The sequence below is a fragment of the Chrysochloris asiatica genome, unplaced genomic scaffold (assembly GCF_000296735.1).
Source record: "Chrysochloris asiatica unplaced genomic scaffold, ChrAsi1.0 scaffold00075, whole genome shotgun sequence".
Taxonomy (NCBI): Eukaryota; Metazoa; Chordata; class Mammalia; order Afrosoricida; family Chrysochloridae; genus Chrysochloris; species Chrysochloris asiatica.
Genome location: NW_006408593.1, coordinates 13,619,565 through 13,632,087, shown reverse-complemented (window position 1 = coordinate 13,632,087; position 12,523 = coordinate 13,619,565). Strand labels below are relative to the sequence as shown.

The following is a 12,523-nucleotide window of genomic DNA, read 5'->3' as shown; positions in this document are numbered from 1 at the left end:
GGCTGGTGGGTTTGAACCACTGACTTTGAGATTAGCAGCCCACCCATAGGCCCCAGGATCCCAAAACCCCAGGGTTGTTGGTTATGCGACTTTGTAAGGGTTTCTGAGGCTGTAAATATTTACCGGAGCAGAAAACCTCATCGTTCTCTCGCGGAATAGCGAGAGAAATAGGTAAGTTTCGAACTGCTGACCTAGAGGTTAGTAGCCTGACTTGTAACCACTGCGATACCAGAGCTCCTTTCACACCAGATTAGGGTTGGGAAATCTGTCTCCCCTCGCTGGCTGCAGGGATTGTTGGGCGGTTTTGCATTCACCCTGGTGCGATTTTTGTGAGAAGATACTTTCCTAACTTTGAAAATTTGCAACACACTTTGGAGTGTGTTGGATCCCACTATTCAGCAAGGTAAGATCCTGTTGATGGTTTGCTGGACTGTTAACGGCAACGTCGGCCGTTCAAACTCACCAGCCGCTCCTCGGAAACCCTATACAGGGTCGCTATGAGTTGGAACCGACTTAATGGTACTAAACAACATAACTACAAAGGGGGGCAGTCCTGGTGTGGTGCTGTAGGATAAGCACTTAACTGCTAACCACAAGGTAGTCGGTTCAAACCCAGAAGCCCTCCTGGGAAATCCTACACGGGGTCACTATGAGTGGGAGCGAACTCCACAGCACACAACAACAAAGGAGTGTGGCCTAGCACTGTTCACTCATTCATCAAATGTTTTATTATGCGCATATTCAGTGCTCGACGGGGGTCCTCGCGCACCTGGGGGGGTGCAACGAACCAAGAACTTTAGATTCCCAGGCCCTGATCTTGTCCCCCTTCGCTCTAGAACAGCTCGGAGACAAAGAGCTGCACCCCTGCAGTTCCTAGGGCTGAGGGCTCCGCCCGCGGCCCCCAGGACGGCGGGTGAGCTGCTTTTCCACTCCCCCGCCCGAGGAGGCGCTGCAGCGCCCGGCGCTCGGCCCGCCTCTGCTCGTTCGGCTCAGCTCGGCGTTGCCCGAGGCGCCGAGAGTGGTATGTTCCTCTCGCTGCCTCTCCCTCCTCCGCGGCCCTCCCCGCCGGTGGTAGGTGCCGGAAGTGCCGCCATTTTGGGGTGTTCTGCTCTGGCGGCAGCGGCAGCGGCGGCGGGACGCGGAGGCTCCCCCGGGACTCGGCCTCAGTAGCGAGGCGGCGGCGGCTGCGGAGGTGCAGGCAGCAGCTGAGGCGGCGGCGAGCTCAGGTGCAGCCGCTGGTGAGTGCGGCGGCTGCGGGCGGGAGGGACGGAGAGCAGGCAGGAGGGAGGCGCCGCGGGGCGGGTCCTGTCCAGGCGGCCGCGGGTCACAGGGTCCTCGGGCGCGGTCGCTCCTTGTTCCCCGCGCCTCAGGGCCCGTTGCGCGGTTTCTTCCCATGTGTCGGGGTCCTCGGCTTCCCGGGTCCCGCTGCGCTTTCCCGGCGCGTGCCTCCGCGCCCAGGGAGACCCGCCCTCCTCGTGGCTTTGCCTCTTCTCCCCGCGCCCTTTGCCTTCACCCTGCGGGCCCCGAGGGCTTCATTCCCTGTTCAGGGGCGGCCCTGCCCCTTGATTACTGCTGCCGGGCAAACCCAGGCTATCTACCTGGGACACCTCTTCTTCGCTCCTATCGCCGCACGTGTTCTCGGTGCCCACTCCTCGGGGTGTCCAGGACCCTTGCCCCCAGGAGGCTAGGCTTGGCGTCCCTATCCTTTAGAGCCCACCGTTCCTGGCCCCAGCTCTGCCAGGGCCTTGGCTCGCCCTCCCCCGACATCAGGTGCTCACCCAGTCATGGCCTAGTGGTAGGGCTGGCATCTCGCACCCGAGAGCGCGGGGAGCACATACGAAGGCTTTCTTCGCCAGGAACCTGATTCTGGGTTTTAAAGCTGGTGGTGTCTCGGCCCTGGTCCTCGGAACGGGATGTTGTTTTAATTCTCCAAGACCTTTGCAAAGGCTGTAAAGAGCTTCTCATTGGTTTAGGCTCATCTCCATAGTTGTTTTTTTTTTTTGTGGTGGGGGGAGCTGCTAGATTTTGATCCGAACCTGTTTCAGTTTCAGCAAAATGGAATCTCTTTTCTCGCCAGCGGAGTTAATGCTGTACGTTTATTACCTTCGAGTAAAACAGTTTTTAACGAGGCCGGAGTGTGCTGTCTAATGTCTGCAGTGTAAGAGGTTAGAAATACCCAGTGAATCCTGTGCAGGAACTTTGCCTTTGAAAGGTCTTTCCACTGTCTTTGAGTCTCTGGATTGGAGAGCCGTTGTCTTTCACCGTTTCCACAAGTGTAGGGTAGGCTTTTTCCTACAGGTGCAGAATCTGTGAGCTCTATCCAAGTTTTCAGTTTCTCTTTAAATCCCTGGTAAGGATAATGGCTTCTTCATGTATAATCATCCAGGGTTTTTTTCTGGTTTTGTATTAAATATGAGTTCATTTGGAAAGTCACTGAGTTATTATAGTAGCATGAGTAAACTATTGCTACATTGATCCCCCTTGCCAATTTTTATATTCTCCTAGCTTTGCTTAACCACTGGAGAAAGATGAGGCTTTCTGCTCCTTCCTGTAAACATTTGCAGTCTGGGAAACCTTATACAGGGTCCATATGAGTCTCTTCAGCACTTAGCAGTACCATCTTACCTTTTTTTTTAAAACAGTGTTTGTTGTTTGTCCATGTGTTTACCAAGAGTTGAAACAGTGCTGTTAGCAAAGCAAAGCTGAAACTTGTAGCTGTTGATTTAACCAGGAAGGCTATGATTTCTCCAGTGGTTCTTTCATGACTGTTCGACCACCACCTGTTTCCAGTAAGTATGACTCTTGGCCTCAGAGCAGAGATCACAACTGTTCTCCAACCATTTATCCTTCTGTAGGATTTTCTTCTCCAAAGATAATATGTTGTTTTTGTGGACCATTGAGTAGATTCTGACCCATAGCAACCCTATATAGGGTTTCCGAAATTGTAAATCTTTATGGGAGTAGAAAGCCTCATCTTTCTCCCAAGAAACTGCTGGTGTATTAGAATTGCTGACTTTGTGATTAGTAGCCCAACATGTAACCCACTGTACCACTAGGACTCCATAAAGATAGTATGTTCTTGTTGTTAGGTGCTGTAGAGTCGATTCTGACTCATAGCAACCCCTGGGTAGGGTTTTCAAGGAGCAGCTTGTGTGTTTGAACTACCTACCTTGTGGTTCCTAGTCCAATGCTGATCCTATAGCGTCACACCAGGAATCCTAAAGATAATATGATTTTAAGTGCCATCAAGTCGGTCCGACTCAGTGACCCTCATGACTTAAAATTCTTAAGCAAGAGGGGACTGTTTATCTTTTTCTAACCCCTTTCACTTCCAGATGAGGAAACTGAGATCCTCAAAGGTTGACTTGCTCAGGGTTCATAGCAAGTACTCTTAAAATAAGGAGTTCTGGTAGCGTGGTGGTTAGGAGTCAGGCTGCTAACCTTAAGGCCAGCAGTTTGAAACTACCAGCTGTCCTGCAAGAGAAAGATGAGGCTTTCTGCTTCTGTAAAGATTTACAGCCTCAGAAACCTATACAGGGTTGCTATGAACAGCACACCACCACCACTCTTAAAATAGGCTCATCACAGAATTTTTTTTTACAGTATCATGAGCAATACTGCAAAGTATCTGGTGAGATGTGGTAGATTGGAAATGACTCTATTCTTGACATTTGAAGGCCTGGACTGTATAACCTTGCTAGGTCAGTTACTAGCTATGCACAAGTCTCTCAACTCTTCTGAACCTCAGTTTATTCCTACCTGCAAAATTGAGGCAATAGTATATGCCTCCCATGGTGTAATTCATCTTCAGTGCAGTAAGTTTTTTAAGTGCCTGCTGTCTAATAGGCAAGACAGTAAAATCTTGAGCCAGAATTATGTTTATTTTTCTAAAGATTTCTACTTTTTGTTGCAGAAGCTACAGATTCTTAGTGAAAAATACAGATAAGTCAAAAAGGAAAAAGTCTCCTGTGGTCCTACCACTGAGACGATTGTTAATAATATTCTTGCCTATCCTTTTTGTACACTACAGAACTGTTTATTTATTTATTTTTTTTACCAAATAGGCTTCTCTTACTCGCAGTTTTTTTTTTTTTTTTTTGTAATCCACAATTCATTTACTTTTCAATAAGTTTAAATCCTTGAGGAATACAGCATCACAAGGATTCTGTGTCCAATGGCCTTAGCAGGAAGGTTGCTTCGGAATTTGGCACAAACCATGGCACTGTTTGCATGGGTGCGTGTTAACCTTTCCCCAGGTTACTGTGGTTTTGTTAGCTTTGCCGCCAGGAGTCACTGTGTTCTTCTTTGCTTTGTACACATAAGCACGTCTCTTGCCTAAATTGAATTCGGTTTCATGTCAAGCATAAACACATTCAATTTTAGAGAAAAGCTGTATGTTCCCGTTGGTTCTGGAGACTCTGTTTATAACTAGCAAAAATGACCTTGGACCATAGCCTTCCAGTCATAATGCTGGCTTTGAAGTCCTGTTCCCAGCAGGCCTCCACAGACTCCAAGATGGCGGAAAGAGCTCTTATTTCTAGTTTTGTAGTGTGTTTTTAAGATTTAGTAACAGGTGATAGGTAGATTTCGCTTTAGCAATTACATTTTCAGTGGTGCTCTGTATTAATAGCTGTAGCACATGTGAGGTGGTCAGGCCGTATCCCAGCACATGAGCGGAGGACCCTCTTTTAGAAAGGGGCAGAGACCTAACATTTATTGCATGGTTACTGTGTGTATGTGTTTCTTTAAAATAAAGATTTGGGCTCTGTTGCTAAATGGAGAGTGTGAGCCCTTAATTCTTGCCCCTGTTGTGACTGCCACTTCAGCTTCTCTAATTCCATTTTCCTTTGAGGCTTGCCCTGATAAGGGAGTGGTGGGAGTAGAAGGTGGTGGTTGTCACCTGAAGACCAGGGGGGATGTTGGAGGATGTAGGACTAGAGGCTCCTCTCTGCTAAGGGCTTTGTGTTTTTAAGTGCCTTTGAATCAGTTGTAACTCTTAGTGATCCAATATGGGATTTCCTTATGGTTAGCAAGGACTCCCAGGGCTTTGTGTACTCAACAAATTGCTTTGTTCTCCAAACTAGTGAATGATGGTGATTGTGTGCCATGGAGTTAGTTCTGACTGTAGTTGTAAGAACATTTTGAAGGTAGGCCTCCTTGTTGGTTCTAGTATGAGCAAAGCTATTCACTAAATATTCTCTTGCTTGAAAGGCTTTCTTCTCTCTATATGTGTTTTTGGAAATTCACAAGTGATTTGGTCTGCTTAACTGTCCACTTTTCCTCCCTGACTTCTTAAGCCTAGCCTGCCACTTTTATTTTCCAGCAAATAAAGGGTGTTCAGTATTAGTCCTTGGGACACACAATGAACAGAAAGTTTAATTCAGTCAATCCTGTTGCCCCAAAGAGCAAGATTGTTTTCATTGTTGTTAAGTGTCATCGAGTTGGTTCCGACCCATAGCTCCGCTGTATAGGGTTTCCAAGGAGCGACTGGTGAGTTTGAACCGCTAACCTTATAGTTCAAACCACCCTGTGGTCAAGTGTTTAACCTACAACACCACAGCAAGACTCCAAAAAGCCAGATTGTTAAGTGCTGTCCAGTCAGTTCCAAGTCATAGCGACCCTGTATAAGTTAGAACCAGATAGAACCCCAAAAAACTTTTAAAATTGCAGTATTTGACATGTTTTTAAAAAGAATAAACTTTTTTGTTGTTGAGAATATATGTATAAAGCATAGGGTAATTCTTGAGTTTCTCTGTGTGTAATTTAGTGACATTGACAACATTCTTTGAGCTATGCAACCATTTCAAACTTCTTTTCTGATGTGTTTCTTCCTCAGTCACAAAAACTCACTGCCCCCTAAGAGTCCTGTCTAATTTTTGAGTTACCAGTTTCATTCCCTATAGATAGCTCTTAAAAGATCATAATGCTCAGGGCAGACTTTTTTTAGTAGTAAGCTAAGCTATTTGCTTTTAAGATGGCTTCAGGGAATATTTTTGCTCTAAAAGGTTTTAAGATGATCTCAGTAATACCTTTAGGAGGAAGTGTTGGTTGAGCTGTTGGATATGCACTGGACTGCAAACCACAAGGTCAGCTATTCAAGCCCACCAGCTGCTTCACAAAAAAATGAGCTTTCTGTTCCTGACAAGATTTGCAGACTTGAAAATTCTACATAGAGTCGTTATGAGTTGGAATCAACTTGACAATACTTAACAAAAATGGTGATACCTTCAGAGATTCATTCACCCTCCATGACTCCAGAAAGTCTAGATAGAATACATGAGAATTTGAAATTATGTTTTGCATTTCTCCCTTTTGATCTGGATTCTTCTGTGAAATCTTTGATCAAAATGTTCAGCAATGGTGGAGGGGACCATTCACTTGTTCTGGTCTTGTGGTAAAGAAGGCAGTTGTTCATATAGCCACACATTCCATATCCTCCTATTCCTGACTCCAGTTAAGGAGCTCTGCTGGCATATGCTGTGAGTTAGGTATTGGGCTGCTATCTTTAAGGTCAGTGGTTCAAACCTACCAGCTGCTCTGGAGGAGAGCCATGAGACTATCTGCTTCTGTAAAGATTTATGGTCTTAGAAACTCTAAATAGGGTTACTATGAGTTAAATTGACTTGATGGCAGTGGGTTTTTTTTTAAATTGTTGTTTTAATTTCCTCTAATAAGAGTCCGGGTGTAGCGCTTAATGAGCTGGCTGCAAAGTCATTTGAACTGCAAGGTTGGCAGTTGAAGCTCACCAGCCGCTCCTGGGAAACCCTATACAGGGTTGCTATAGGTTGGAACTGACTGGAAAGCACTTAATACTGAGTTGGATTTGACTTGATGGCCATGGGTTTGATTTTTTTTTTTTTTGGTCCTGAACTTCCTCTGTTGCTTCTGGAGAATAGAGACCAGTTAGTATGCCTTGGATGACTGAGTTTTTAAAAACTTTGTATTGTGAATTGAGTGAAGGTTTACAGAGCTACTTGTGAATTTTTAAGGCTCTAGACACAATGTGGGTGCCGTAGTGTGGCTCTGAGGGGTAATGTGTCAGATTGCAAAGTCATTTTTGAACTGCAGGGTTGATGGTTCAAGCTCACCAGCTGTTCCTTGGAAACCCTATATAGGGTTGCTATGGGTTGGAATTGACTCGATGTCACTTATCAACAATTACAACAGACACAATGCAATGAGCTAGGAGAAAGCAGAAGCAGTGAATGTTACATGGGTTTTATTTAGTGTCAGACATTTATACCTTTTCTGCAAATAGCATAAACAATTCTTTTGTTTGAAGCTGCTGTTGATTCGTCCTTGTCTTTGATGGTAGTTAGAAGTAGAAAGTATCATTGAAGTTTGAGTATTTCAGAAATATAATTTGAACCAGGAATGGTATGCCTTTGTAGCCTGAGTGGAACTTGTAACAAATCAGAGAAAAACATGAAAATTTGACTAGAAACTTGGAGAATTAGTATTCTCATAATTGAGCATTGACTTTTTTTTTTGAGCGTTGACTTTTTAACTTTGTTGTTGTTGTTAAGTGCCGGTGAGTTGGTTCTGACCCATAGCTACCCTGTATAGTGTTTCTGAGGACCTTGTGGTTCAAACTGACCTTGTAGTCCAGCACATTAACCCTCAGCGCCACACCAGGGCTTAAAAATGGAAACGTGTGGCTTCAAATAATGCTGTGACTTGAATGGGATTTATAAGCAAAGCCTGAGAAGGATTCACGTGGCAGCTGTTTGACCTTAATGTTTCTGAGTCTGTTTCCCCAACTTTAAAATGCGGATAGCAAACTAGAAGGGTAATATGAAAATTATTTGAGGTAACTTAGACTAGGCACTAAACAGTGCCTGGCACAGTGTTGATAATGTTATTTTCTCTTATCTGTAAAAATGGGAATGTTGCTTATCTCATTGGGCACAGTAGAATTTTCTCCTTTGGTGTAGGACACCTGGGTTCCATTCCTGCCAATACACACCATGCACAGCTCTCATCTGTCTGTCATTAGAGGCTTTTGTGTGTTGCTGTAATGCTGAAAAGGTTTCAGCAGAGCTTCCAGACTAGAAGAGACTAGGAAGAAAGATTTATAAGTCTGCTTCTGAAAATCAGTTGATGAAAACACTGTGGGTCACTATAGTCAGATTTGAAACAAATCATGGGGCTGGTGCGAGTCCAGTGTGTTTGCAGTTGCCATGACTTGGGGCTGACTTAGAGGCAGCTAACAATAGACTTATGGGGTAGTAAACCCTTTGCTGTCAAGTTAATTCTGACCTATAGTCCTATAGGAAAGAGTAGAATTGCCCCATAGGCTTTCCAAGGCTGTAAAACTTTTATGGCAACAGATTGCCACATTTTTTCTCCCAGGGAGCAACTGGTGAGCTTAAACCTCCCATCTTTTGATTAGTAGTGAAGTGCTTAATTGTGGCGCCATAAGGGTCCCTTTTATGGGATAGTTGTTGTAAAGTGCCGTTGAGTCGGTTCTGACTCATAGCGACCTGGTATAGGGCTTCTGAGACTTTTTAAATCTTTGCAGGAGCAGAATGCTTATCTTTCTCCCATGAAGGGGCTGGCAGGCTTGAAACGTAGACCTTGTGGCCCACAGTCCTGTGCTTATCATATGGAGCCACCTCGTTCCTCCATGGGATAGTTTTTTTAAGTGTGGTGAGTCAGGTCTGTCTCAGAGAGAGATCCTGCATAGGGTTTCCAAGGAAAGAGGGGTTAGAGTTTGAACCGCCAACGTGCAGCGCCGTATCAGGACTCCCTGGGATAATGGTGGTGATGGTGGTAGTGTGCCGTGGAGTCAGTTCCGACTCATAGCGACCTTGTACAGGGTTTCTGAGGCTGTAAATCTTTATGGGAGCAGAAAGCCTCATCTTTCTCCCTCAGGACAGCAGGTAGTTTCAAACTGCTGGCTATGAGGTTAGTAGCCCAACTCATAACCATTTTGCTACCAGAGCTCCTTAATGGTGGTGGCAGTGGTGGTTATGTGCTGTGGAGTCAGTTTTGACTCATCACGACACAGTATAGGGTTTCCGAGGCTGTAAATCTTTATGGGAGCAGAAAGCCCCATTTTTCTCCTGCAGAGCCGCAGATACTTTTGAATTAGCAGCCTGACTTGTAATCACTATGCTACCAGAGGTCCTTCCCTGGGATAGTAATGTTGGTTAAATGTCTAGAAGTGCTATGTATAGACAGTAGCTACTATATTTGTTTCCCTTTCGGGTGTTTTTTTTTTTTTTTTGCATTTTCTTATGTCCTTTGTGGTTTAAGAGATAAATATTTTGCTACGAAGGACATCCTTCCTCCATAGAACCTTTTAGCTCATGGTTTCCTGCAGTCTTCCAGATTGATTTTCATGGAATTTCACTCCTCTCATTTCATACTACACTCAAGAATCTGTTGTTCATGGGAGTCTTCTGTTTGAAGAAAACTGAAAAATAGTGATACATTGTTGAATTTGTAATAGGGACAACTAGGTCTTGTCTCAACTTTTAGGAGACTAAGTTTTAGCCAAGACTGTGCAGCATTTTATTGTGTTTTTCATAGGGTCTCTATGAGTCTGAATCAATTTGAAGGCACCTAATAACAGAGGGCTCTAATACTTAGAGTTGTAATTTAGATGGAAGATTTAATCGGGTTTGACTGTTTGCTTTGTAAACTATTGTATCAAGAATCCTATTCTGAGCTTTGTAATTTGCTATAAAGATTGTTTGCTTGATGAAATCTTTGTAATTGCAACCTTGTCCTTTTCATGAAATTGGGGATTTGGAATTTCCTTAAAGTAGGGGTTTCTTTGTAGGATTAATCAGTAGAACTGTTCTACAGAGTTATACTGTACTACCTCTAATGGGTTGGCCAAGTGGTAGCATCGATGGACTCAAGCATGCATGGCAACAACAGTGAGGTTGACCCAGAATTGGGCAGTGTTTCATTCTGCTGTGCATAAGATCGCTATGAGTCGGTACCGACTCGGTGGCACCTAACAACAACGACTGGGCCTCTATTGGGAGTCCTGGTGTAGTGCTGTGGGCTAATGCATCCGACTGCAAGGTCAGTGGTTCAGGCTCACCAGCTGCTCCTTGGGAATCCTATACAGGGTCGCTATGGGTTAGAATTGACTCGACGGCACTCAACAACAACAACCTCTATTGGGAAGTTCTGGGGTGGTGCTGTAAGGTAAACACTGGACTGCTAACTTCAAGGTAAGTGGTTCAAACCTAGCAGCCACTCCTCGAAAACCTTATACTGGGTCTCTGAGTCGGAACCCACTAGATGGCATTTAACAGCAGCCCCATCACTCTTGGAGGTCATGGAACTTCATTCAGTTCCAGACTTGCAAACTTTATCCAGGAATGTTTTGTATACATAATAATAAATTCCATATTAACTTGCCATGTTCTTTCTGCTAATGGACATTTTAAATCTCTTAGAAACTTTATCTTACAGACTAGAAGGGCAAATACCAAAGTAAATATCTGGGCAGTGGGATGATGGGTGATGCTTTTTCTTCCATACTTACCATTGTTGTCAAATTTTTAACATTGATATCATAAATGGAACATTATTTTAAAATTATTATTATTTTTTTAAACCCTTTGGTGGTAGTGGTGGTGGTGTACCGTGGAGTTGGTTCCGACTCATAGTGACCCTGCATGGGGTTTCCGAGGCTGTAAATCTTTACAGGAGCAGAAAGCCTCAACCATCTCCTGCGGAGCAGCTGGTAGTTTTGAACTACTGATGTTGAGGTTAACAGCCCGACACGTAACCATTATGCTACCAGATCTCCTTTTTAACCCATTTGTTGTTGTTTATTATTAAGTGCCATTAACCCCTTGTTGTTGTGTTGTGAAGTCCATAGTAGAGTTAGTTCCGACTCATAGCGACCCTGCATAGGGTTTCCGAGGAGCAGCTGGTGAGCTTGAACTGCCGACCTTGCAGTTCAAATGGCTTTGCGATGTGGCACATTAACCCACAGTGCCACACAAGGACTCAAGGGTGAGAAATCCTAGATATGGAAGGGGGTGCATGAGTATTTTCAGCATTTTAACAGATTTAAAGTATTTTAACTCATAACTGTCAAGTTCTGATGTGATACTAAATAAGCCAACCTTTCCCCCTTTTTATAAGAAACGTTCGGAACACCTTTTGAGTTGTAACCCTGATTTTTTTTCTCTGCTTCCACTTTGAAAATTCGGCACAAAATTCAAGGGGGCTTCAAAAAGTTTGTGGTATAAACTCCATTTTTAAACGAACTTAACCCTCTTGTATAAAGAGGAATCTAGTGAGTTGTGGTTTCGAGGCTGAAGTAAGCACTGATTAATCTCAGTTGATTTTAATGTGCTACTTTGTGAGGGTGTGTTCAGAAGTAGTGTGGCTTTTCAAGAGATTGTTCACTCACTTTCTAACGCCACAGGACCACCAGCTCTTTTTACAGCTGTGGCCACTTTTGTTTTGACAAAACAGAATTGAATAATTACACATTTTCCTCAAATTGTCAACTCGATTGAAAGTTTACTTTTGAATTGGGAAATGTTTTTAGTTTGGAGATTCATAAAATGAAGTTTTATAGTTCCAAAGCTGTTTAATTTTCTAGTGTTATACTTTTAATTTAGAAAGGTTAGTAATTCCATTTGCATAACATTACTCTTCAGCAAAAGAATAGCTAAATTAGAAACTGTCACGACTTGCTCACTGTTCTGCTACCTTTTTGTTTCCTGTGAGATTGAAGCAAGCTCTTGCAGTGACTGTGGGAATGTGTGATATTTGGTGATAATGTGGGGGTAACTGAGTTTACTGTGGTAGACTGTCTTCCTTAGCCCAGTGTACTTGGACATCTGTTAAGTTTTTGCCTGATAATTTTTTTTGCCATATAATTTACTGTATGCTTTATTTCCCCAGTCTCTTTGTGCTTGAAGCTTTTGTGTGGGAAACATTCTTTGACTCCCCTCCTCCTTCAGGACCTTCTCTCATAGTTTAGCTATAGTGTTTCTTCTGTCTGTATCCAGTGCTGCTGCCAACTTACCATGCTGGGTAGGGTGGGATCCTACCAGTGAGAAACACTTGTGTTGTCCCTGTTGACTGTCTGCATGAATCTGAATGCAGCCCCAGCAAGAGTCTTATGGAGGTTTTGGGGGGAGAGGCAACTTGAAAATGTGCAGCTATTTGACATTCATCAGCTGACTAGTTATTAGTGCACATTGAAGAGGGGAGGGGTGCTGCTTTGTGTCAGACAGTCGTTTAAAGCCTTATAACAAGCTTTCAGCAAGGGTATTTTGTTGGGAGCTGTTTATGTGGTAAAAAACGATTTGTTCCTGGATGACTTCTCAGATAACTGAAGCTAGAGGAGCAGGTAGCACATTTTGCATTTTGGAATTTTCTTACTCCCCTCATTCATGGTTCGATTCCTTCTTGTCATGATGCTGTCCCTGCTCGTTCTAGTGCTATCTTATAGGTTATGATTTAATATTTTATTAAAATACCTTTTGTCCCACTCAATTCACAACAGAAAGTTAAACAAGAAAGGAGACAAAAGAAT

General features: G+C 43.8%; 1 protein-coding gene across 1 annotated transcript in view; it reads left to right on the top strand.

The window, feature by feature from the left end:
• The first annotated feature begins 994 nt into the window (after positions 1 to 994).
• The window catches only part of CELF1 (CUGBP, Elav-like family member 1), a 104,079-nt gene continuing 92,550 nt past the window's right edge, over positions 995 to 12,523 (top strand). The window contains exon 1 of the mRNA XM_006865098.1: positions 995 to 1,238. The gene's annotated coding sequence lies outside the window, so the exon portion shown is untranslated. The remainder of the gene's footprint in view (positions 1,239 to 12,523) is intronic.